Source organism: Sapajus apella, unplaced genomic scaffold (assembly GCF_009761245.1).
Source record: "Sapajus apella isolate SASKATOON/1434 unplaced genomic scaffold, GSC_monkey_1.0 scaffold164, whole genome shotgun sequence".
NCBI classification, from domain to species: Eukaryota; Metazoa; Chordata; class Mammalia; order Primates; family Cebidae; genus Sapajus; species Sapajus apella.
Genome location: NW_022437104.1, coordinates 163616 through 190194, shown reverse-complemented (window position 1 = coordinate 190194; position 26579 = coordinate 163616). Strand labels below are relative to the sequence as shown.

The following is a 26579-nucleotide window of genomic DNA, read 5'->3' as shown; positions in this document are numbered from 1 at the left end:
ACCATCCTGCCTGAACACTTACATCTTCCCCTTTTCTGTTTTCTGCATCAGGCCTTACTGATTAAAGAGTGCAGATGTGTGCAGCAGCAGGTCTGTCAGGCATGGCAGTCATTGCTCTTGTTCCGGCTCTGTGTCCTAGAATTAGTAAATAACATAAGAGAATCATGAGTATAATTAGCAACATTCTTTTCCAGTCAAACAGTGACCTGTAATATTACTTGGTATCTCAGTTCACTGTATGCCATTAATGAGGAACCCCACAGGGTTATGTTAATTACTCCTAGCCAAGCAGTCATGTCGTTAGAAGCTGGGAAGGGGATGTAACAGGCAGCAAAAAGGCAGATTAGAAGATGGGTTTAATAGAGTGTAGCAGGTACAGGTGGTAGGCAGAGTGAGAGAATAAAAAAGGAATAAGTTATCTGGAGTGAATGGTGTCTGCATCCAGAGTAGGATTCACTTTGCCTTTTGAGTTCTCTTCTTCAGCATCCCCCAGGTAATGTCCAGGGCTTGCGTTGTTCATGGAAACCACATTTTCTGGGGCTATGGGTCCTGTAGGGTCTTTCCTATCATGGCTTCAGTTTTTTCTTCTTTCCATCCTTTGATGAGGACGTAGTCTCCAAGCTGGTGGTGGTGTACTGGAAATTCTAGGGGTGGTGCCTGTGCTAAGAGAACTGTTATAATCTTTGTTAAAGAGTCAGTTAGTGCTTTAAGAAAAACCTGTTATGCTTTAATGTTTAGTTTACAGAAGAACTGGATAATACTTCTTTAACTTAATATGTTTACACATAGAATTTCTCTAATTAACATTTTAAAACTTGCTTAGACCTTCGAAACAAAAATTACACATTTCTTGAACATTTTTCATGACTTTCGCAATCTTCAACACGCCTTTTCAGTGTTTTATAAGCTTCCTTACTAAAGGTGCATTCTTATACCTATAACTTTAATATTTCTTTCTCTTCTACTTTCTCTCCTTTGTCTTACTTTTTGTGTCTCTCATCTCTGTCTCTTCTAGGCTGTTGCTTACTCATTCCCTCTATTTCTCTCTCCAATCTTTCTGTTTCTGTCTGATCTTGGAAGCTAAGCACGGTCGGGTCTGGTTAGTACTTGGATGGGAGACCACCTGGGAATATCAGGTGCTCTCAGGTCAGTTTCTTCATTTCTGGTACCAGGCTGGGTCCTACCCGTGCTATGGTATGGTTTGATGCATCATGCTGGAATCCAAAGAGGAAATGACGGGGTCTGAACACAAGCATATCCTCCTCCCCATGTTAGTAAATAATTTGGACCACATCATACATTACTGTTTACATCTTTCCATAAAACTGCAGGTTTTATGTCTTCAGAGGTTTTAGCAAATTGCTTTTCTACAGCTGATTGAAATTTATCATCTAAATTTTAAAAATTAAAGGTATATAAGGCTTGTTCCAATAGTCTTGCACGGTCCTTACCCATACTCCCCTTTTGTGTTTTGAGCATATTTTTAAGGGTGGAGTGGGCACATTCTACTATGGCCTGTCCTTGGGGGTCATATGGGATGCCTTGTGGAATGTTGGATGTTCCATGTGTGATAAAATTGTTGAAATTGTGAGCTGGCATAGTAAGTCGGACCATTATCAGTTTTCATTTTTGTGGGCTGCCCCATAAATGCAAAAGTTAAAAGAAGATGCTTAATAACATATTAGATGGACTCTCCAGGAAAAGCATGAGTGCTAATTAAATGTGAACTGGTAGCAATGAATACATGTACATATCTGTTTTCTAAATTCAGGGATGTATGTAATATCTATTTGCCATAACTGATTAGGTTCTAGTCCTCTAGGGTTAACACCTGTTGAAGGAGGGAATGTGCCTGTTAGCTGGCAATCTGGGAATTGTAAGATAATATGTTTAGCTATTCTTTGAGTAAGTTGAAACTGTTTAGATAAGTTTCTCCAATTTTGGTGGAAAAACTGATGCAACTGGGTGGCTTGGTCAAGCAGTGATGTGATAACCTGAAGCAGTGATAACCTGAAGTTCTGCTTGTTCACTGCCATAAGCCAATGGGCCAGGCAGTGAGCAGTGGGCTCAAATATGTGTGATAAAAATAGGATGTGTGCATTGATCCAGCAATTGCTGAAGTTGAAGAAAAAGTGCACACAGGGTGGGCTCAGGCGTAGAGTTTATGAGGGATGTTTGAAGGTTCTGCAAAACAGAGTAAGCAGAGTCACTAACAATGTTAATTGGCAGAGTGGAAAAAGTTTCCAAGGCCAATATCAGGGCCCCAATCTCAGCTGAGTCCAGGTCAATGAGAAAATTATGTGGTCTCCACCAGACTGCAGCTTTTCCATGTTTACCCAAACCATCATTAAACAGTGTTAAAGCATTAAGTATGGGGGAGTGAACTATTTTTGTAGGTAAGATTATCAAAAATATGAGATAAGAACTAAAGGAGTTTATCAGCAGGAAGGGCATTCTCTATTTGACCTGTGTAATTGGAGAGTGCTATTTGCCAATCTAATTATAGGGGCAAAGCTGCTTCGAATAGCTTTTTACTCAAAGGAATCCTGATGATATCAGGATCATAACCTAGAAACATTGCATCGTCTACAGCCTGAATACATGACTTTACTGATTAACTGGATATAGGGAGATAATGTTTTAGTCCCGGTAGGTGAGCAAAAAACTCATTCTAGAAAGAACAGTTCTGGGGTCATCTATCCTATTAACTCTGTAAGGGAGTGTTTGGTGGAAAAAACAAACAATTGAATACAGTGGATGGATGTGATCTAGTTGCCTTTGAGAGATAGCTTGTTGTATTTCCTCAATTTCTCTTTGCTGCAGGGGTTAAATATTTGGGAGAATCCAGAGCTGTATTGCCCTTTAAGACAGAAAACAAGTTTTACAACTTATAAGTAGTTATGTCCTTAACGAACTCATGGGCTTGTTGCAATTTCTCTCCCTTTAGAGGCTATTTTTCTACCAAATTGGATTTTGAAAGAGCCACGTAGGGGTAGGTTTGGAATAACAACAGTGGCCATTGTTATAAAGGGGTCTTACAAATTCTAAAATTTTACTTAAATCTTAGCAGAGAATTATAATCTGGGACATTGCTTGTAAACAAGGAACATACAAAATTTTGCTATAGGCCACCCACAAAGCCAGAGGGCAGCAGTCCTGGGATGGTGGCCACGTCGCACTTGCCTGGGACCTGCCTTTTGTCTGTTCTGCTTTTTGTTTGCACTGCTCCCTCCTCCCTCCGCTGGGTGGCTGCTGCCAGCCTGGGCAGTTCCTATTGGCCTGGGGTGCCGCGAGCTTCCTTGCCACTGAGCCTTGTCTTCTGCCCACTTGGCCATGCAGTTTTGGCCTCTAATGCCTTTTTTCTTATCTTTTTATTTTTTATTTTTATTTATTTATTTAGAGACGGAGTTTCGCTCTTGTTACCCAGGCTGGAGTGCAATGGCGCGATCTCGGCTCACCGCAACCTCCGCCTCCTGGGTTCAGGCAATTCTCCTGCCTCAGCCTCCTGAGTAGCTGGGATTACAGGCACGCGCCACCATGCCCAGCTAATTTTTTGTAGTTTTAGTAGAGACAGGGTTTCACCATGTTGACCAGGATGGTCTCGATCTCTTGACCTCGTGATCCACCCGCCTCGGCCTCCCAAAGTGCTGGGATTACAGGCGTGAGCCACCGCGCCCGGCCTCTTATCTTTTTATAAGCGTGCACCCGATTATTTGTTGATCTTGCATTATTACCAGGCAAGCTAAAAGCTCCTCTTCTAATGCCTTAAGTCAAGGTCCCAGCTGTAGCGTATCCCTTGTCTTTTCTCCTATCTATTGGAGGAGGGGGCTCAGGCAAAACCTGTCGTTTCCTTTTTGTTATTTTGGCCCAGTGATAGTGGGACTGAGGGACTCGGGGGTGGTGAGGTAGGTGACGATTCTCCCTCTTTCCCCTTTTTAGGCTCTTCTGTGTATAATGGGACCAGAGTACTGGGGCCCATTGCCCTTGAGCATGTTGTTGTTTAAGAGTTCTTCCCATTTGTTTCCAGAGCTTGATGTCTAGTATGCCTTCTACTGGGAACCATGGGTTATGGAAGACAACAGTTTGCATTAGGTCCATTAATTGAGCCTGTGAAACCGAGGCTCCACTGGCTTTAAGCAGCTGTTTCAATACTTTTATGTACTGTTTCTGTTGAGCTGATTACTGTTGTCCCATGATGAAACCCTAGCCTGAACAATCCCCCCAAAGTTGGAAATCCCAAGTGGGTGCCAATGAAGTACTGACTCACTGACTGCACAGTCATTTTCACCTCCTTTTTTGGGGGTTCCATGGCAATGCTTTGTAGCATTTATCACATCAGGGTCACCACCTGCCAGGGTCCATCCTACATACCCCAGCTGCACGACAGATGAATAATGTATGCAAACACCAGTATTCAGTGATGAATAATGTCTGCAAATGCTGGTATTCCATGAAAGAGTTAACTAGGAGGCCAGGCTACTGGCTGAAAGACTTGTAGCAACCGTGCCCGATCCACCAGCCAAGCATGCATTTATTTGGTACACATTAAATGACAAAGGTTTAAACACCACTAGAAGGTAATTAACAATGCAGACCCCCCCTCCACTCACTGCCCAGTAGAAAGCAATTATGCACCCCCAGATGGTCAAAGGTTAGTCTTAGGACCACGTGAATAAAGAAACTATTTAGAGATGCTCCCTTACATTCCTTTGTTATTTACCCTTGCTATTAGCTCAAAGAGGATTAGGCTGCCTTCAGCCATAACTCTATTCTGAGGCTTCTGCAAAACACTCCAGCCTTCCAAGAAGGTTTGTGTCTATTTTACAATTTCTCCCACCATCCTGACTGAACCCCTACAACCCAATCTTCAGGTATTCAATATTTTCACTGATAACCTTGATACTGGTACAGCTCCTATGAGTGGAGGAACACAAGGATTCTTGGTCCTTGCGCCAGTTTAGATAAAATGACATGGACATATGTGGAGTTTTAAGGAGTGGAGAGTTCAATAGGCAAGAAGGGAGAAGGAAGCTCCCCTGTACAGAGACAGAGGGGGGCTCCAAAGCTGAGAGAGGGAACCCCACCTGTCACAGATACCAACTAGGTATATATACAGAGGCTGGAAGAGGTCATGTCTGATTTGCATAGGGCTCAGGGGATTGGTTTGACTAGGCATGTCATTCACATAGCCTGTGAAAAAGCTAGCCCTCCCATCCTAGCCTTCTAATGTGTAAATGCAGGGCACCATGATGTGCAACACACATGGGGATATATGGGGGTGGCCATGTTGCCAGGAACATGTGGGGACAGGGCAAGGAGGCCATGGAAATTGCCATGTTTGGGTGGACCCAGTTTCTAATGGCTTGCATTTGCATATCAAAGGTTGCAACCCAGGCTCTAAGAGCCGGGGCTTTACAAGAAAGTTTTTGGGAGATGCTTTAAAAAATGAAAACTTCTCAAGGCCCCCTTTTCCTCTCTATCTGCCTAAAATAATTTCTTAACTCTTACAACAATACTCGTCTTCCCTGAATTGCACTGTTTTCCACAAGAACCATAATTGCTGGAGAAAAGCTGACTTATGATTATCAAATGAAAGTGTGACATGGTAAATGCCCCATAAACTGCATACCTCGACCATACCTCGGCTTTCCATTGAAACTTCTCTCTGTTACCCTAATGTGACAGGCAAGCAGTCAACCAATGCCATTTTGGTCCATTTTAAGACTTGTTATACATAACTAAGGTCTGTTATTTCCACCCTACCCAGACAATGTGTAAACTAATGCTTATGTTGACTTCTGTAAACGACTTAAAACAATCAGAATGTCCAAAGTCCCCTGGCCCTCAGAATGTCCAAAGCCCCTCACCCCTGGCCCCACCCAGGAGGTGGTTTACGAGCATAAAAGGTCTTGACACCCTCCTTTCAGGGCCACCGGTTAGAGAGACATGAGTCTTCCATGGCCGTCGGCAATAAAGAACTTGTAATTTAGCCTAGTCTTTGTCTCAGTGGTGATTTCGCGCTCGCTCGGTTACAACATTTGAAGGCCCCAGCGAGATTTTCCATCATCACTCAGACAAAATCCCTGAGGCTGCTCCCGCCCTGGGGATCTCTAGGGGAGGCGCCCCCCTGAGACATTCCAGGGCCCCAGAGTTCCAGCCCCGTGATGGACCAGCGACTACTCAGCTGACATGCACCTGAAATTCCTCAGGATCACGGGAACCTCCGGAGGTAAGTCGGGTCTGGAAATCGGGGGGGCCGGTCCATCAGGAGCCTAGGTCAGGAGACCGGACACCGTCATTAATCTCTGACGAGGCAAGCCTACCATGAGATGTCACTGGAGGCTCAGGTAATTCAGTTTTCAGTTGTCTTCCATAACCTCTGTGTGAGTGTGAGAGTGAAAGTGTGTATGTGTGGTCCCACGGCCAGAGAGCTACGGGGCCTGTGTGGGCCTTCACCCACGGTTCCACGGAGATGTCATAGAGCATAACGGTGATTCACCTCCATGCTGACCAGGCCCGGGGCTTGTACGGGTACACCTTAGCCAAGACGCTCTGAAAAATCCCTTCGGGGATGTGGCTGGGCAGGCATCAGACTGGTCTCCCACGGGGACACCCGCCCTGTGTCTGTCTTCCTTCCATAGTCTTGTCTTCCTTCTATGTGGTCCTGTCTTCTTCGTAGGTTTTCTAGTTTTTTAAGACATTTAGTGGCAGACCTACAGTGGTTTAATCCTGCCTCTCTGGGGCTGGATGATGTCCTTAACTGGTTAAATGACCACTGGCTTCAGGGAAATTTGGCCGAATTTTGGCCCCTAGAAATAACCCTGTTTTCCTTCTTCTTCTTCTTGTTCTACCACTGAAGGCCTATTCTCCTTTCCTGCTCCTCTTCTAATGTCTGAAAGGAAATTCTGTCCTCGGCGGCTCGGATGTAGTTTTTTCTCCATCCTTGGGAGCCAGGCGCTAGGAAAGGAATTACTGAGCCTTTTTGCCTGCCTAGGATCGAAAAGGAGTCATTTCCTCTTTTGCCAAAGGGAGGTTCAGAGTTGCTACAGAACTTGTTCTGGTACACACCCCAATTCGGCGTTCCGGCACCATACTGACTGTTGGGAAGTGGGTTGCCACGGCACAATACAAACTGATTGGCAAGAGTTATGCGATCTCTTTAAGACGTGGTGGATTCAAAATTCACACCCAGTGGACCTTCTGGTCTACCTGTTCTGCCATTTGCCAACATTCCCCAGGCCTCTCAATATCAGAGCACATCCCAGGGAGGACCACACCCGAGTTGCGTTGAGCCTCTATGAGGCCTATCATCGGCCCTTGTGGTATGGTTCAGGGGAATCCTATACCCTCCCTTGGCACCTTCTGCCCGCTCCCTTACCTCAGGCCAGGGACAGACCCATTAAGCTAGGCATCCTCTCATTACAAGATTTGGCAACTGAGGCCTGTTTAAAGCCAGTACTGGAAAGGGCGAAGCACGAGTATAGCGCCTTCCACAACTGGAAATATCCTAAGAGCAGGAGAACCTAAGTGACCACCACAAGTAGACTGAAAAAGAGGCAGAACAGATGGGGTCGTCTGGTTCCCAGCCCTGCACCCCCCTCCAGTGCATGATGGTCAATTTCAAGGCTGGATTTTCAGGCCAATATGGGGTAAAACTAGCCCCCCAAAAACTTCACATCTTGTGTAAATTGGAGTGGCCATCGTTTGGGGTGGGATCCAGACACCAGGACATATGATCCCAAGGTGATCCAGGCTATATGGAATGTGGTGACAGGTTCCCCTGGACACCCAGATCAGTTTCCATACATTGACCAGTGGTTAGACTTAGTTCAGCAGCCCCCTCTTGGCTTAAACACTGCATAAAGCATGCTGGGTTACAAGTTATGCTGGCAGGCCCTAAGAAAGCCCCTTCTGCGCCAGCCATTCTTCCCTCCCCAGCAGAGTATCAGGAATTACCTACACCCTACTCAAGGCCCTCTGAACTGGGGCCTCAGCACTGCCCCCCAGACAGCACCAGCGGCCAGCCCCTGTCCCCCCTACACACCCGTAGTGGGGCTCCCCACTCCCCCGCTGTCCTTCCTCTCCAAGAGGTGCCCCCAACGGGAGGAGACAATCGGGGTTGCCCATTCTTTGTTCACATCCCCTTCTCGTCAAGTGACTTATATAACTGGAAGGCTCAACATCCCGTTCTCTGAGAAGCCCCAGGCTTTGACAGGGCTCTTGGAATCTGTACTCCAGACTCATCGCCCCACTTGGGATGACTGCCAACAATTATTACTGATTCTGTTCACCACAGAGGAAAGAGGCAGAATTAGACAGGAAGCCCTGAAAGCCATCATAGGTCCAGGGGGAGGAACAGTAGAAGAGAACCAGGACCGAATTGAAGAGGTTTTTCCCTCTACCCGATCCCAATGGGACTCCAACACCTTGGGGGGTCGCTCGTCTCTAAACACTTTTCACCGGTATCTTTTAGCAGTGGTTAAGGGGGCAGCTAGGAGGCCCATCAACCTCTCCAAGGTAGGAACAGTGACTCAGGGCCCGCAGGAGTTGCCAGCTGCTTTCCTGAAACACCTAGAAGAGGCGTACCGTACCTATACTCCTATAGACCCCGAGGCCCCAGAAAATCAATGGACCATTAACTTGGCCTTTGTTTCCCAGTCAGCCCCATATATCAGGAAAAAGTTATAAAAACTAAATGGATTCCAGGGGATGAATTTGACCCAATTGCTAGAAATTGCCCAGAAGGTTTTTGATTAACAGGGATACTCCTGGAGCCATACAAGACAAAAACGTTACTAAGGCAGTAATAGCAGCCCTTCAGGAAACATGAGTCATTCTATGAGGGCAGGGGGCCTTGCAAAAGGACCCTTGGGGTCCTCCGCCCCCGTTATAGGAAGAAATCAATGTGTGTACTGTAAACAAGAGGGACGCTGGAAAAATGAGTGCCCCGAGAGAAAAAGCCAAGTAACCGCTCAGGAAAAACCACTGAGGATATCAATTTAGAAGGTCAGGACTGAGGGGGCCGGGGCTCTTATCTGTGAAGCCCCCAGGAGCCCAGGGTTACTTTAAAGATTGGGGGCAAACCTAACAGTTTTTTAGTGGACAGCGGGGCAGCCCACTCAGCCCTTACTCAGACTCTGGGACCAACTATCCAGTCAACCAGGGGGCCACAGGAAAGACCACAACAAGTTCACAGACCACAAATCGAATCGCTGACTTAGGAAACGGCACCATTACCCTTTCCTTCTTAGTTCTTCCAGAATGCCCTTACCCGCTATTAGGGCGGGACCTACTTCACGAACTTCGAGCAACCATCTCCTTCTGTGAAAATCAGGCCTGCCTCTCTATCCCTGCTTTGCCCCCTGTATCGAAAGCACCTCAGCAAATCCTCATCACTTGTGCTCTGTCAGACGAGTATCTGTTGCAGAAGCTTTATCACTGGAAACAAGTCAAGCATCAACGTCAGACCTCCTCCGCCAATTCCAGAAGAGTGTACCTGGAGTGTGGGCTGAGACCAATCCCCCAGGTCTGGCAGAACACCATACCCTGGTTGTGGTCCAAATGTTGGCGATGGCAGCTCTGGTCCAGGTATGACAATACCCAGTGAGTCAGGAAGCCAGGCGGGGAAATCGCTCCGCATATAACAAGACATAACAATTCCTGGAAGGAGGAATTCTCACCACCTACCTGTAAGTCACTCTGGAACACCCCTCTGCTCCCTGTTCTAAAACCTAGCACAAAGGATTACCAGTCAGTACAGGACTTAAGGGAAGTAAATAAAAGAGTGGAAACTGTCCACCCCACGGTCCCAAATCCATATACCCTCCTAAGCCTCCTGAATCCGAACCACCATTACTATATTGTCCTGGACCTCAAGGATGCATTCTTTTGCATCCCACTGGCCCCAGTCAGCAGACCCATATTTGCCTTTGAGTGGACGGACCTGGACACTGGGGTCCTGGGGCAACTCACATGGACCCGGCTGCCTCAGGCATTCAAGAACTCTCCCACCCTATTTGATGAAGCACTTAGCCAGGATCTTGCCACCTTCCGGGCCGAGTTCCCTGAATGTACTCTGCTCTAATACACAGATGACTTACTTCTGGCCTCAAGAACCCAAGAGGCCTGCAGGGAAGCCACCCAGTCATTACTGTTGACCCTACAAACTCTGGGATATCGAGTCTCTGCCAAAAAGGCCCAACTCTGTCAACAAAAGGTTACTTACCTGGGCTATATAATTAAAAAGGGCAACCGGGCGCTGGCAACCAGCCGAGTCTAAGCAGTACTACAGATACCCACCCCTACCACAAAACACCAAGTTCAGGAGTTCCTGGGGGCAGTAGGGTTCTGTAGGCTATGGATTTTAGGTTTTGCCAAAACAGCCAGGCCTCTGTATGCCTGCAGAGGAGGGAATCAACCCCTAATTTGGATAGTAGTAGAACAACAGGCTTTTGATAAAGTTGCTCTGACCTCGGCCCCAGTCCTGGCCTTGCCAGATATTTGTAAACCCTTCTGGTTGTTTGTATATGAAACACAAGGAATCGCGAAGGGGGTGCTCACCCAGACATCAGGACCATGGTCCAGGCCGGTCACCTACCTATCAAAAAGACTTGATCCTGTAGCCTCTGGGTGGCCAGCCTGCCTCAGTCCATGGCAGCAACAGCCCTGTTGGCAAAGGAGGCGGACAAACTGACTCTGGGGCAGACATTAAACCTAGTGGCATCCCATGCAGTAGAATCACTACTCCGCAGGGCTCCAGGAAGGTGGATGTCTAATGCCTGCATAGTACAGTATCAGGCTCTACTCCTGGACCAGCCTGGCATCAAGTTCCTCAAGACTACAGCCCTGAATCTGGCCACACTGCTGCCTAATAAGCAAGCCAGGAGGACCCACAGATGACTGTCAACAGATAATAGATGTCATCTAAACTGCTCGGCTGGACCTCACCGACATCCCCTTACGGAACCTGGAAGAGGTACTATATATGGATGGCAGCAGTTTTACAGTCAACGGAGTCAGGTATGCGGGGGCAGCCATAGTCACCCAGCGTAGGTCATCTGGGCCCAGGCCCTTCCTCATGGGACTTCAGCCCAAAAAGCTGAACTTATAGCCCTGATAAAAGCCTTGAACTGGGCAGAGGGAAAGACTGTCACTATTTATACCAACAGCCATTATGCCTTTGCTACAGCTCATGTACATGGAGCAATATATAAAGAAAGAGGACTACCTACCTCAGAAGGAAAAGCTATTAAAAATAAGGAGAAAATTCTAGCCCTTTTGGAGGCTATATGGAAGCCCAAGACTGTGGCACTAGTCCACTGCAAGGGACACCAAAAGGGGGATTCACTAGATTCACCAGGGGAAACAGGGCTGCTGACTTACAGGCCGGGCAGGTAGCCATAGGGCCAGTGAAACCACAGACCCTCCTTGTAACCCTGCCTGCCCCAGTTCTGCCCCCTACTCCCACGTGCTCCTCAGGTGAGAAGGACTTTGCAAAGGAACAGGGTGCCACACAGGACTCCGCAGGATGGTGGATACTGCCAGACCAAAGGATTGTGGTCCCCGAGGCTCTAGGACGGGCCCTAGTTAAAGACACACACCAGGCCACTCAGGACAGACCAAGCTAACTGAACTGCTAAAAGCCAAGTACTACATTCCCCATTTACATGAACTTACAAAGGAAATCACTACTCAGTATAACGTATGTGCCCAAGTAAATCCGGGAGGGAACAGGTCTAGCCAGGTAGAAGTGAAGCTCAGAGGGACTAGCCCTGGGAAGCACCAGGAGGTAGATTTCACTGAAATAAAACCCCCAGTAAATGGCTATACATACCTCCTTGTGTTTATAGATACGTTCTCTGGATGGGTCAAGGCCTTCCCCACTAAGTCTGAGACTGCTTTGGTGGTCACAAAAAACTATTACAGGACCTTGTTCCTCAGTTCAGCCTCCCTCTAACACTGGGGTCAGACAATGGGCCCGCCTTTACTGCACAAATTTCTCAGGGCCTACCCAAGGCCCTGGATATATCCTGGAAATTATACTGTGCCTATCTTCCCCAGAGTTCAGGACAAGTTGAACGAATGAACCGGACCCTAAAGGAAACCCTGACAAATTTTATCCTAGAGACCGGTGAAAACTGGGTCAGGCTGCTTCCTTTTGCCGTCCTCCGCGTCCAATGCACACCCTATCAGAAAGACTTCTTCCCTTTGAAATCATGTTTGGGAGGCCCCCTCCTTTACTCCCCAGACCTGCGGATACCATGCATGTTGAAGTCCATAACTATACACTCCTTAAGTCCTTACAGGCGCTCCCAGGTACACCAACTCATTAAGGACAACCATCTCACCCCATTGGACCTCGCAGACCAGCCGACACACCCCTTCCAGCCTGGAGACTCTGTCCTTGTTAAAAGATTTGCCACCTCCGGCCTCACCCCCACATTGGAAGGGACCCTACACGGTTATCCTAACCATGCCCACTGAACTCAAGGTGGACTGGATTCATCACACCCACGTCAAGACTGCCCCACTGGAAAGACAATAGAGCATCAACCATTCCTTCCCTGATTCAATAAAGCTAAGACTTGTGCGCTCTTCGGGGTCACCACCCTCGAGACCCTAATCCATGCTATAAATCCCCATGGCAAACCCCCCTTAGAACCCACCTACGATCAATGGGTCCTCACCAAGGGCTCCACTGGAGGATATGTTCGTTCCTTAATCGGAAAGGGATCCACCCTAGTCAACCTAACCCTGGAGTACACTCCGAAGACCCCCATTATCTTTTCCCTAGACCTCTGTGCCCTCCTGGGCCCGCTCCTGATGCCAAACGTAGATCCTAGGACAAAAGATATTATAGCCAGGTATGGCAGCGCAAGGGAAGAGCAACAACTTCAACCTTATGGATTATATCTGTGCCCAGGATCCACCCCACAAAAAAGATGGAACTGTGGAGACTTAAATGAATTATTTTGCCCCCACTGGGGTTGTGAAACTATCTCCACTATATCAGGGTACAGCAAAAACATAGACTCCTTCATCTCTTTTAACCGAGATTCTCCCCTATCCCCATGCTACACCAGGTCTTGTAACCCACTCAGGATAACTGTAACTACCCCAGATGGTAGGTGGACAATGGGGCGAACCTGGGGTCTCAGGGTATATATGAGTGGGTGGGACACTTACCATCCAGCATATAACCCTGCCCCGACCCAACCGCCCTATGGGACCCATTGCCCAGGTCATACAACAAGAAGCCCCCCCTAAAAATATCCCCTAAAAGCCCCCTCATCCAGACAAGCAATGCTGCCCCCTCAACAACCTTCCCCTACAACCCCAACTCTGCTCAAAGAAGACACAACCCTGCTAACCTTGTTGTCCTCAGCTCACCACCTCCTCAACAAATCTAACCCAGATTTAGGGAAAGACTGTTGGCTCTATCTAAACCCTCAACCACTGTTTTATACCGGGTTGACTTCCCAATTACCTGCCAACTTGTCCATTTCTTCATGTTCCCAGTCCACACTCCATTTAACCCTGGGAGACATAGAAGGGTCTGGGCACTGCTACCACTCCCCAAATTACACCCTTGTAGGTTCTCCCTATGGACACTATTGTAATGTCTCCCATAATGGAAGCTTTAATGGTACAAACCTTTACTATCGGGCCCCAGATACCACTTGGTTAGCCTGCACCTTTGGCCTCCCCAACTGCATTTCCACATACCAATTCAATGGCTCTACTGCCATACTGTGCAGCCCGGTACACATCCTCCCAAGAGTAAACATTTATGACGGCCAACAGGGACTTAATCTCCTGGCCCCCTCAGATGTTATTACTGACTGATGGAAGTGAGTCCCTATTGTCATTCCTCTACTAGTTGGATTAGGTATTGCTGGCTTCACCGCAGTTGAAATATCAGCTCTTCTAGCTGGGGACCAAAATTTTAAAACTCTCTCTTAGCACACAGATACTGATTTAAGCCACTTAGAAAACTCCATTTCCCAACTCACTGATCAGGCTGAGTCTTTGACTGAAATGGTCCTCCAAAACAGGCGAGGACCAGATTTGTTATTGTTAAAACAAGGGGGGTTATATGCCGCCCTTAATGAACAATGTTGCTTCTATGCTAATAGGTCAGGCCTCATCTGAGAGAGCCTCTCCCTGGTCAGATGAAATCTCGAAACCAGGAAACAACTTCCAGAGGCTTCAGAAAGTTGGTATCAAAAAATGTTTTCCTGGTCCCCTTGGCTCACTTCCCTCCTCATGGGTCTGGTGGGACCTCCAGCCCTACTCCTACTGGGACTCATGTTTGGCCCCTGCCTCCTAAATCAACTCCTCAGGTTCATTAAATCTAGGGTAAACTCTGTAAAATTAATGATATTAAGGTCTCAATATGGGCCCTTAGAACAAACAAACAATACTGACCTGCTGGAGGAATCAATGATTTAATTTCTGTAAATAAAACAAGGGGGGAATGTGACATGGTAAATGCCCCATAAACTGCATACCTCGACCATACCTTGGCTTTCCATTGAAACTGCTCTCTGTAACCCTAATGTGACAGGCAAGCAGTCCAAATCAATGCCACTTGGTCCCTGCGCCATTTTAAGACTTGTAATAAGTAACTAAGGTCTGTAATTTCCACCCTAACCAGCAATGTGTAAACTAACGCTTATCTTGACTTCTGTAAACCACTTAAGTTAACAATCAGAATGTCCAAAGTCCCCTGGCCCTCAGAATGTCCAAAGCCCCTCACCCTTAACCCTGCCCAGGAGGTGGTTTACAGAATGTCCAAAGCCCCCTGGCCCTTGGAATGTCCGAAACCCCTTGCCCCCACCCCCACTCAGGAGGTGGTTTACGAGCATAAAAGGTCTTGACACCCTCCTTTCGGGACCACGGGTTAGAGAGACACGAGTCCTCCATGGCCGCCAGCAACAAAGACCCTGTAATTTGGCCTAGTCTTTGTCTCAGTGGTGATTTTGTGCTCACTCAGTTACCAACGAAAGGTTCTGGTGATATATCTTCTGATTCTATTGACCACAACCCAGCCAAAAAGAGGGTCAGAACTGTATGTAAATGTGGAGCTGTGACTTGCAGAGGTCACCTCAACTGAATTTTCAAGAAATAGAGCTGATGATAACTATAATTTGTTTTTTTCTCCTAAGGTTAAATTTTTAAAAATACATATTTGGGACTCTCATTATCAAGACTGTACTTATGTCAATTTACAATTCATGATTCTAGATATTTGCCAAATGCATTACTAATTCCTCTGAAGAGAGGGCCACTGGAAGGCAAACTATTTACAGCTCAGTATGTACGTACTTAAGTCTGTGTGAACAGAGAAATGCCTCCTGCAGTGTTTGAAAGTGTTAAGCTGATAATGTAACTAACAACTGCTGAGAGAACAAACATTCAACTTGCCATACACCTCAAATTTGGAGAATTAGAGTTAATTTGGGCAAATCTACAAGTTTTTGTTGCCATATTGTCATTCCTGTTTAATATTCACTGTACTTGTATTTGAGACAAATAGGTGATACTGAATTTTATACTCTATTTTCTACTTTTTCATTAAAACATTGGCATCTTAATGATATAGAAATTTAAGGCATAAAATGAAATAAAAACATTTCAGTTTTATTTCATATTTTGAGGCAACTGAGACTGTTGTGATGAGTGTATGTCTGAGCCTGTAATTCTTAAAGATTTCTTAATCTTCTAGAAGAAAAATCTCCAAAGACCTCTCTCTAGAAGTTCAGAATGGCTGGCTATCATGCTTCTTTGAAAGGACAGGGCAGTGGGATCAGGACGGTTTTTTGGAGTACCAAGCAAGGGAAAGGGTGCCTCTTAGTAACATGAATTAGGAAATCTGTGTTGAGTACCTCTGGTCTAAACAGTAAAACAAGCTGCCTATAGGGCAGCTGTACCTAATGATATTGTAATGTACATTAGGCAGGCTGGTCTCAAACTGTTGAGCTCAAATGATCTGCCTGCCTCGGCCTCCTCAATTTCAGGCAGGTATAACGGTTCCTTTCTACCAGATTTAATTATTTTTATATTTCCTGCATGTTCTTCTTAAAAAGTAATCTATATTTTTGAACTGATACTTGTTTTATACATGAATTTTTTTTTAGATGTGATAAAGCTAAACTTGGCCAAAGTGTGTGCCTAAATTATGAGACCTTTTTATTAGTGGACCTATGAAGACTTAAATGGAATATATTGGTTTTCATGGAGGTGGGTGGGGGGGGGTTCCAGCATAGTATCGAATCTCAGTCAGGAAAAACTATGCTTTCATCTCTGATTCTGGGATTTTAATCATGTTGCTCAAAATGAAGACAAATGCAGCAAATAAATCTAGCTTTCAGTGTTCCTAATTAAGTTTTACCCAAGCTCATTGCTCTAGGCTTTGATTACCTAAAATAAGCTTGGGTAAACTGGAAATGACTTCAAGAATGCAGCATTACTTAGTCTTTGGCTCTTTCTTGGGAGAAGCTATACTTTATTGTTCATTATACTGCTATCACGACTTTACTCTTTCATAATACAGGATAAACTGTTTACATGTTTGGAGCCTCAGAGTCTGTTAACTAAGATTGCAGAGTGTGTCAAGGAAAAATACACTTTCTTAATGGCATTTCTGTTTTCTTTATGAAAAATCAGTTACATAGTGTCAGTGTTAAGAAAGGGTCGAAGGTTTATAGGCTGTCTCCAGTAGCCATACTTTGAATTATGATTCTCATGGGTTTAAAGACGTAACTTTTAAAAGTTAGTGCTTTACTACCTAGTTATTTGATCTTGTCCAGTTTTTTGTGTTTTAAAAAAGTGTAAAACTGGAAGGCAAAGAAAAAAGACTATTTTTAGTAGATACGTAGTTTTGTTGACATTATTAATAGAATGCAATGGGCCTTTGGGATCTTAAGTACTTATGTTACCTTTGTCATTCAAACGCTGAACTTAAGCAGTGAAAGGAAGTTATTAAGGGATTTAACTATTTTAAGCTGACATTTAGCTTTTTCATATTGGTTTCTTTCTGTTTTTTTTAGAGACGGGGTTTCTCCATGTTGGTCATGGCTGGTCTTGAACTCCCGACCTCAGGTGATCCACACACCCTGGCCTCCCAAAGTGGTGGAATTACAGGCGTGAGTCACCATGCCTGGCCCATACTGGTTTCTTGAAGATGTCAGAATTTGTTTACAGTGTAAGACAAATATTCAAAGGTAATAGATCAAGTTTAAAATGTAAATCCACTGTATGTATTATTATTAATACCATCATTTTCAGAATCTACATTAAGAGGACTGTGATACGCAATTAGTAATCTCAGGGTTTTTCCTCATATATCTAAAATTTAGACTGTACTTATTTCTTATTATTATTTTTTGAGACAGAGTCTCTGTTGCCCAGGCTGGAGTGGAGTGGCACAATCTCAGCTCACTGCAACCTCTCCTCCTGGGTTCAAGCGATTCTCCTGCCTCAACTTCCTGAGTAGCTGGGACTATAGGTGTGCGCCACCACGCCCAGCTAATTTTTTTATTTTTAGTAGAGATGGAGTTTCACCATATTGGCCAGGCTGGTCTCGAACTCCTGACCTAGTGATTCACCGACCTCAGCCTCCCAAAGTGCTGGGATTACAAGCGTGAGCCACTATGTCCAGCCCTTATTTCTCTTTTAGTTCATCAATTTCTCTTAGCAAAATAAATTTAGTTTGGTATTTGATGTTCTACTAAAAAATTTCCAGTCTTGAGCCAGCTTAGAGACCTAGAACACCTTGAGTGAAAGGGAGACTGAGTCTTCCTTGAGTAAGAACCCCAGAAAACTATCCAAAATCTACACTGTATCTTTCAGCTTTCACCAAAGGGTCTATAGCCTTTAGGATAACTGCATTGAGGAAAAGGAAATAATCAGACCTTTTGGGAATTGCTGGACACCGGCTTTGACATTTACTCAATGAGACCCAAAATGTTACTGTGATCATGTCAGAATAGTGGCTTATGGAGGTCATAGAATCAGTGGAATTTTAGCTTATGTCCATTTCACAGTGGACCTTGTGGGTACCCACGCCTATGTTGTGGTTATTTCCCCAGTTTTGAAATGTGTAATTGAAACAGATATACTTAGCAGCTGACAGAATCCCACATTAGTTTTCTGACCTGTGGAGTGAGGGCTACTGTGGTGAGAAAGGCCAAGTGGAAGTCACAAGAACTGCCTCTACCTAGGAAAATTATATATCGGAAGCAATACTATGTTCCTAGGGGACTGCAGAAATTAGTACCAACATTAAGGACTTGAAAGATATAGGAGTGGTTGACAGAGCAGGAGTACTGCCATCTTGAACAAGCACTGTCATTTTAAAATTCACCTTAACCAAAAAACACCTAAATCCAAAGGCATCAGCCTAATGGCTAAGGTCAGCACGACCATAAACCACAAACAACATCTCCAACCAGAAACATTCTGAACTCTTCCCTGACCAGAGACATGCTAACCTTGAGATAAACCCCTCTGGCTGGGAAGATGCCAGTCTCAAGATAACCCCACTTCGGCCAGAAAGATGACATCCCCAATATAACCTCCCCTCTGCCCAGAGACATTCCAACCCCACCATAAAACTTTCCCCCCCACACAGAAAAATTCCAGGCTTGTAATAAGCCCCCTCACCCTAAAACCAACATATACTCTTAGTCTGTAAGAGAAAGTGCTCCTGACTGAAAATGGCCAGAAGCCCCTCAGATTTGTCTTCTCTAAAATAAATCTGTCTTTAACTATTAAGCCACATTTCGTCTTTCCTCTTTCTATAACTCTTAAAGTGGTGATTTCCACCACATCCCCATTGAACCCTTCTATTTGTCCTGTGCAGAAGAGAGATGGATCTTGGAGGATGACAGTGGATTACTGTAAGTTTAACTTGGTGGTGTCTCCAATTGCAGCCATTGTGCCATATGCGGTTTCACTGCTTGAACAAATTAACACATCCCCAGGTATCTGGTATACAGCGATTGATCTGGCAAATGCCCTTTTCTCCATCCCTGTCCATAAAGTCCATCAGAACCAGTTTGCTTTCATTTCGAAAGCCCAGAAATACACCTTCACTGCCTACATTAGGGATACCTCAACTCTCCAACTCTATGTCATAATTTAGTGCACAGGGATCTTTTTTGTTTTTTGAGATGGGGTCTCACTCTCTTGCCCAGGCTAAAGTGCAGTGGCATGGTCAAAACTCATTGCAGCCCCAACATCCCAAGCTCAAACAATCTTCCCACCTCAGCCTCCCGAGTAGTTAGGACCCCAGGCATGTATCACAAGTGGCTAATTAAAAAATTTTTTTGTAGAGACAGGGTCTCACTACATTGCCCAGGCTGGTCTTGAACTCCTGGGCTCAAGCAATCCTCCTGCACTGGCCTCCCAAAGTGCTGGGATTATAGACGTGAGCCACTGCACCCAATGGGATCTTGATCATTTTTCCCTTTCAAGGGAACTGGTTCATGACATCAATGAGATTATACTGATTGGATTTAGTGAGAGAGAAATAGTACCTACTCCAGACATTGGTTAAGACATGTGCATGACAGAGAGTGGAAAATAAATCTGAAAAAAAAAAATCCAGGGGCCCTCTACCTCAGTGAAATTTCTAGGGCTTGAGTAGTGTAGGGCATATCAAGATATTCCATTTGATTTTTTTTTTTTTTTTTTGAGACAGAGTCTCGCTCTTGTCACTGGAGTACAGTGGCACAATCTAGGCTCACTGCAACCTCTGCCTCTTGGGTTCAAGTGACTCTCCTACCTTAGCCTCCCAAGTAGCTGGAAGTACAGGCACATACCACCATGCCCAGATAATTTTTATATTTTTAGTAGAGATGGAGTTTTACCACACTGGCCAGGCTGACCTCGAACTCTTGACCTCAAGTGATCCGCAATGCCTCCACCTCCCAAAGTGCTGAGATTACAGGCGTGGGTCACCGTGCCCAGCCTGATTAAAAAAATTTTTTTTTGAGACAGAGTCTCAGTATGTTGTGCAGGCTGGTCTTGAACTCCTAAGGTCAAGTGATCTGCCTGCCTCAGCCTTCCAAAGTGCTAAGATTACAGGCATGAGCCACTGCACCTGGTCAGAAATATTCCTTCTAAAATGAAGGGTAAATTGTTTCTTCTGGCCTCTCCTAAAACCAAAAAATGAGGCACAACATCTAGTAGGGAGATATGGTTTGGCTGTGTCCCCACACAAATCTCACCTTGAATTGTAATCATCCCCATGTGTCAAGAGTGGTGGGGCCAGGTGGAGATAATTGAATCATGGGAGTAGTTTCCCCATACTGTTCTCATAGTAGTGAGTAAGTCTCACAAGATCTGATGGTTTTTGTTTGTTTGTTTGCTTTTTTGAGAGAGTCTAGCTCTGTCGTCCAGACTGGAGTAAGGTGGTGAAATCTCAGCTCACTGCAACCTCCGCCTCCCAGGTTCAAGTGATTCTCCTGCCTCAGCCTGCCAGGTAGCTAGGATTACAGACGCATGCCACCATGCCTGCCTAATTTTTCTTTTTTTTTTTTTTTTTTTTGAGACGGAGTTTCGCTCTTGTTACCCAGGCTGGAGTGCAATGGTGCGATCTCGGCTCACCCCAACCTCCGCCTCCCGGGTTCAGGCAATTCTCCTGCCCCAGCCTCCTGAGTCGCTGGGATTACAGGCACGCGCCACCATGCCCAGCTAATTTTTTGTATTTTTAGTAGAGATGGGGTTTCACCATGTTGACCAGGATGGTCTCGATCTCTTGACCTCGTGATCCACCCGCCTCGGCCTCCCACAGTGCTGGGATTACAGGCTTGAGCCACCGCGCCCGGCCTCTATTTTTTTTTTTTTTTTTTTAAGCAGAGACGGGGTTTCACCATGTTGGTCATGCTGGTCACGAACGCCTGACCTCGTGATCCTCCCGCCTCAGCTTCCTAAAGTGCTGGGATTACAGGCGTGAGCCACTACGCCCAAACCTGATCTGATGGTTTTATAAATGGGAGTTTCCCTGCACAAACTCTCTTACCTGCCTCTATGTAAGATATGACTTTGCTTTTCATTCACTTTCCACTATGATTGTGAGGCCTCCCCAGCCATGTGGAACTGTGAGTCAATTAAATCTCTTTCCTTTATAAATTACCCAGTCTTGGCTATGTCTTTATGAGCAGTATGAGAACAGGCTATTACATAGAGCCTCCTTGGATTTTGGAGGCAACGTATTCCTCATATGGTTGTGTTATCCTGGCCCCTTTATGAAGTGACCTGAAAAACTGCTAGTTTTGAGTGGGGTCCAGAATAAGGGAAGGTTCTGAAACAGGTCCAGGCTCCTCTGCAAGCTGCTCTGCCACTTAGGCCATATGATCCAGCAGATCCAATGGCAGGGGTGCTTGAAATGACAGTGGCATTTAGGGATGTTATTTGGAGCTCTTGGCAGGCGCCCACAGGTGAACCAAAGCTCAGACCCTTTTAGAGCAAAGACTTGCCATCCCCTACAGATAACCACTCTCCTATTGAGAACAGCTCTTGATCTGCTACTGGATTTTAGCAGAAACGACACTTGACCGTAAGCCACCAAGTTACCACATGACCTGAACTGCCCATCATGATCTGGGTGTTACCTGACCCATCAAGCCATAAAGTTGGGTGTGCACACGAGTGCTCCATCACCAAATGGAAGTGATAATTATGTGATGGGCCTGAGCAGGCCCTGAAGACACAAGCTACATGAAGAAGTGGCCCACATGCTCATTGTCTCCACTCCTGATACACTGTCTTCTCTCCCCTAGCCTGCACCTGTGGCCTCATGGGGCGTTCCCTACGGTCAGCTGACAGACAAAGACTCGGGCCTGGTTTACAGATGGTTCTGCATGATATGTAGGCACCACCCCAAAGTGGAGAGCTGCAGCACTATAACCCCATCCTAGGACATCCCTGAAGGACATTGAAAGGAAATCCTCCCAGTGGGTAGAACTCCCAAGCAGTGCACCTAGTTGTTCTTTGCTTGGAAGGAGAAATGGACAGATATGCAATCATATATGGATACATGGGGGTGACGAATGGTTTGGTTAGATGGTCAGGGACTTGGGAGGAGTATGTTGGAAAATTAGTGACAAGGAAATTTGGGGAAAAGGTATATGGATAGAATTCCTTAGATGGGTTTAAAAAAGTGAAGATATTTATGTCCCATGTGAATCTTCACCAAAAGTGACCTCAGCAGAGGAGGATTTTAATGATCAAGTGGACAGAATAATTGTTTCTGTGGATACCAGTTAGCCTCTTTCCCCAGCTACCACCTCATTGCCTGATGGATTCATGAACAAAGTGGCCATGGTGCCAGGGATGGAGGTTATGCATGGGCTCAGCAACATGGACTCCCACTCATGAAAGCTGACCTGACTCTGATCACTGCTGAGTGTGATCAAATCTACCAGCAGCAGAGACTATCACTGAGTTTCCAATATGGCACGTTCCTGGGGAGCTCTGTCAGCTACCTGGTTGATTACTTTGGATTGCTTCCATCAGGGAAGAAGCAGTGTTTTGTCCTTACTGGAACAGACAATCTAGATACTGGTTTGACTTCCATACACACAAAGCTTCTGCCTAAACTATCATCCATGGTCTTACAGAATTCCTTATCCACCATCATGGTATTAAATACAGCATCACCTCTGGTTAAGGAACTAACTTTACAGCCAAAGAAGTACAGCAATGGACCCAATCTCATGGAATTCACTGCTCTCACTATGTTCCCCACCATCCTGAAATAGCTGGCTTGAAAGAATGGTGGGATGGCCTTTGGAAGACTTAGTTACAGTGCCAGCTAGGTTATAGTACCTTGCAGGGCTAGGGTAAGATTCTCCAGAAGTCTGTATATACTCTGAATCTATATCTAATATATGGTGCTATTTCTCCCACAGTCAGGATTCATAGATCCTTGAATCAATGGGTGGAAATCAATGGGTCACTATCACCCCTAGTGACCCACTAGCAAAATTTCTCCTTCTGTTACAGAGACCTTATGGTCTGCTAGCCTAGGGATTTCAGTTCCAAAGGGAGGAATGCTTCCACCAGGAGACATGATTCCATTAAGCTAGAGGTTAAGGCAAAGACGGGAGCTGTGGTGTTGGCTGGAGTGATTGATTTTGCCTACCAAGGGAAAACTGGACTACTACTCCACAATGGAGGGAAGGAGGAGTATTCTAGAATACAAGAAATCCTCTAGAAAATCTCTTAGTTAAAAAAAAAAAAAAGAAGAAAAAAAGGGCCGGCTGCGGTGGCTTACGCCTGTAATCCTAGCACTTTGGGAGGCCGAGGTGGGTGGATCACCTGAGGTCAGGAGTTCAAGACCAGCCTGGCCATCACGGTGAAACCCCATCTTTAATAAAAATAAATAAAAATAATTAAAAAAAAGAAAATCTCTTAGTGTTACCATCCCTTATGATTAAGGTCAATGGAAAACGACAACAACCCAATCCAGGCAGGACTAATGGCCCAGATTCTACAGAAATGAAGGTCTGCGTTACCCTACCAGTAAAGAACTGTGACTAGCTGAGTTGCTTGCTGAAGGCAAACAGAATATGAAATGGGTAGTAGTTATAAATATCAGTTATCATGTGACCAGTTACAGAAACAAGGGCTGCAATTGTCATATTTCCTCCTCATTTTGTTATGAATGTATTTGTGTGTATGTATCAAATACTTTTGTTTTCTTTCCTCTTTTCCCCTTATTATGTAACATAAGATGTGCTGGTTTTAAATAATAGTATTTAAGAATTGTTAACTTTACATTATACTATTTAAGTTACAGGATATCAAAGAAAAGAGTAAACATCAGTGAAAAACTTTACCTCTTTTTCTGGGGAAATGGTGAGTACGTTTTTGGTTGTAGGCAGAATAGTTGTATCATGTTAAGTGGAATTATGACCTCATTATGGTCCTCATTCAAAGATTACATATGGTTTCAGGAGGTGTGTATGGGTGCCAAGTTCACAAGGTATGGATTTGTGATGATTAATTTTATGTGGCAACCTGACTGGGTCTTGGGGTGCCCAGATATTTGGTCAAACATTATTCTAGGGTTTCTTTGGGTATGTTACTGGGTGATAGGAACATTTAAATTGGTAGACTGAGTAAAGCAGATTGCCCTCCCTGATGTGGGTGGGCCTCACCCAATCAGTTGAAGGACTGAATAGAACAAAAAGGATTACCCTCCCCAAAGTAGCAGTGAATTCTCCTGCCTGACTTCCTTCAAACTAGAACATCAACTTTTTCTTCCCTTCAGACTTAAACTGAAACATTGGCTCTTCCTGGGTCTTGAGTCTGCCAGCCTTTGAACTGAGCTACAACATTGGTACTCCTGGGTCTTCATCCTGATAACTCACCTTGCAGATATTGGGACTTGTCAACCTACACAATCATGTGAGCCAACTTCTTACAATGAATCTTTCTCTCTCTCTCTCTACACACACACATACACACACTCACACACACACCTCCTATGATTCTGTTTCCCTGGAGAACCCTAATGCAGATTTGAAAATACTTATTTGTATAAACATACATTAAATCTATTTACATATTAAGTTCATATTAGTTATATTGCCTGGGCTTGAGTACAATGGCTATTCCTTGGCACAATAATCGTACATCACATCTTCAAACTCCTAGACTCAAGCAATCCTCTTGCCTCGGCCTCCTGAGTACCTGGGACTACAGGTGTGGGCCACTGTATTGGGCTCAAAAATTAATTTTGGCAAGGCATGGTGGCTCATACCTATATTCCAGCACTTTGGGAGGTTGAGGTGGGAGAATCTCTTGAGGCTAGGAGTTCAATACTAGTTCTGGCAACACAGAGAGACTCAGTCTCTACTAAAAAGAAAAATTAATTTTAAATGTTAAAAAATCAATTTAAATTTTATTTTTATTTTATTTTTATTTTTATTAACCTTCCCTCACCCCCTCAATTTAAATTTTAATGCATTTAAAAATAAATTTTAAATGCATCAAGAGTGCTTTAAAATAAATTGCGTTGAAACATTTTTTTCAAAAACCCAGGTATAATCCTGAAATCTATAAATTCACCTATAGTGTTTTTTTTTTTTTTTTTTGGTAGATGGAGTCTCATTCTGTAGCCCAGGCTGGAGTGCAGTGGCGTGATCTCGGCTCACTGCAACCTCTGCTTCCTGGGTTCAAGCAATTCCCCTGCCTCAGCCTCCTGAGTAGCTAGGACTACAGTGCATGCCATCATGCCTGGCTATTTTTTTTTTTTTTTTTGGTATTTTTAGTAGAGATGGGGTTTCACTATGTTAGCCAGGCTGGCCTCAAATTCGTGACCTCATGATCTGCCCGCCTCAGCCTCTCAAAGTGTTGGGATTACAGGTGTGAGCCACTGTGTTAGGCTAAATTCACCTATAGATATACAGAATGTATAGATCTTGAAATCTATAAATTTACCTTACTGTACAATATGGATTAAAAGTACCTGAGACAGAAAGAGACTAAGAGATCAATAGGATAGAGACTAAGGCAGCTGCCTGGAGATTTGGATCCACTAAGTGGCTGAACTGAGATTTACATGGGAAAGATTAAATAGTAACTATCTCACATGAGAAAGATGAAAATTACATTAAATAAATTATGTAAGGAACACTGCTTTGAGACCAGCCTGGCCAACACAGTGAGATGTCTCTACTAAAAATAAAAAATTAGTCAGGTGTAGTGGTGCACACCTGGGGTCCTAGCTACTAAGGAGACTGAGCCACTGTATTCCAGGTTGGGCAAGAGCAAGACACTGTCTCAAAAAAAAAAAAAAATTATATATATATATATATATATATAGATAGATAGATATATACACACACACACACTACTATGATTCACCATATAACTGGTCTAAAGGAGAAAAATTGTAAGATTATCTTAACTGATACAGAAAAAAGGCACTTAATATATTCCTTTTATGTTGAAGTTAGTATACTATCTTGATTTTTAAAAACTGTGTGTGTAAGTGGGTTCCATTACTACTGAATTCCATTGGGGCTGGGTACGGTGGCTCACACCTGTAATCCCAGGACTTTGGGAGGCCAAGGTGGGCGGATTACCCGCCTTGGCGGTTGGGAGTTCGAGACCAGCATGAACAACATGGAGAAACCCCATCTCCACTAAAAAAAATACAAAATTAGCCGGGTGTGGTGGTGCATGCCTGCAATCCCAGCTACTTGGGAGGCTGTAGCAGGAGAACTGCTTGAACCCGGGAGGCGGAGGTTTCGGTGAGCTGAGACAGCACCATTGCATTCCAGCCTGGGCAACAGAGTAAGACCCCGTCTCAAAAAAAAGAAGACATTGGGTTTGATGAGTTGAGAGATTTACTGCTCTCAGGTGACACTGCAACATACTGAGGACTATCAGAACACTGTCTGTTTCCCTTAGAGACAGTGGGGCCTGAATACTGCTCTGTGAGTTGACCCACGGTTTAAGTGAGAAGCCCTGAGGCTGCTATGATCCAGTTCCCTAAGTAAATGAAGGGTGTTCTGTCACCAGGACTCAGCAGACTCAGACACTGTGAGTAAACCAACTAA

The 26579-nt window shown here is 44.9% G+C and overlaps 1 long non-coding RNA gene across 1 annotated transcript in view; it reads right to left on the bottom strand.

Moving 5' to 3' along the window:
* Positions 1 to 461: 461 nt before the first annotated feature.
* Positions 462 to 26579, bottom strand: part of LOC116542228 — a 71870-nt gene continuing 45752 nt past the window's right edge. Inside the window, exons 5-6 of the long non-coding RNA XR_004265124.1 lie at positions 9497 to 10665; positions 462 to 2860 (exon numbers count right to left, since the gene is read on the bottom strand). This is a non-coding gene — a long non-coding RNA (uncharacterized LOC116542228). The remainder of the gene's footprint in view (positions 2861 to 9496; positions 10666 to 26579) is intronic.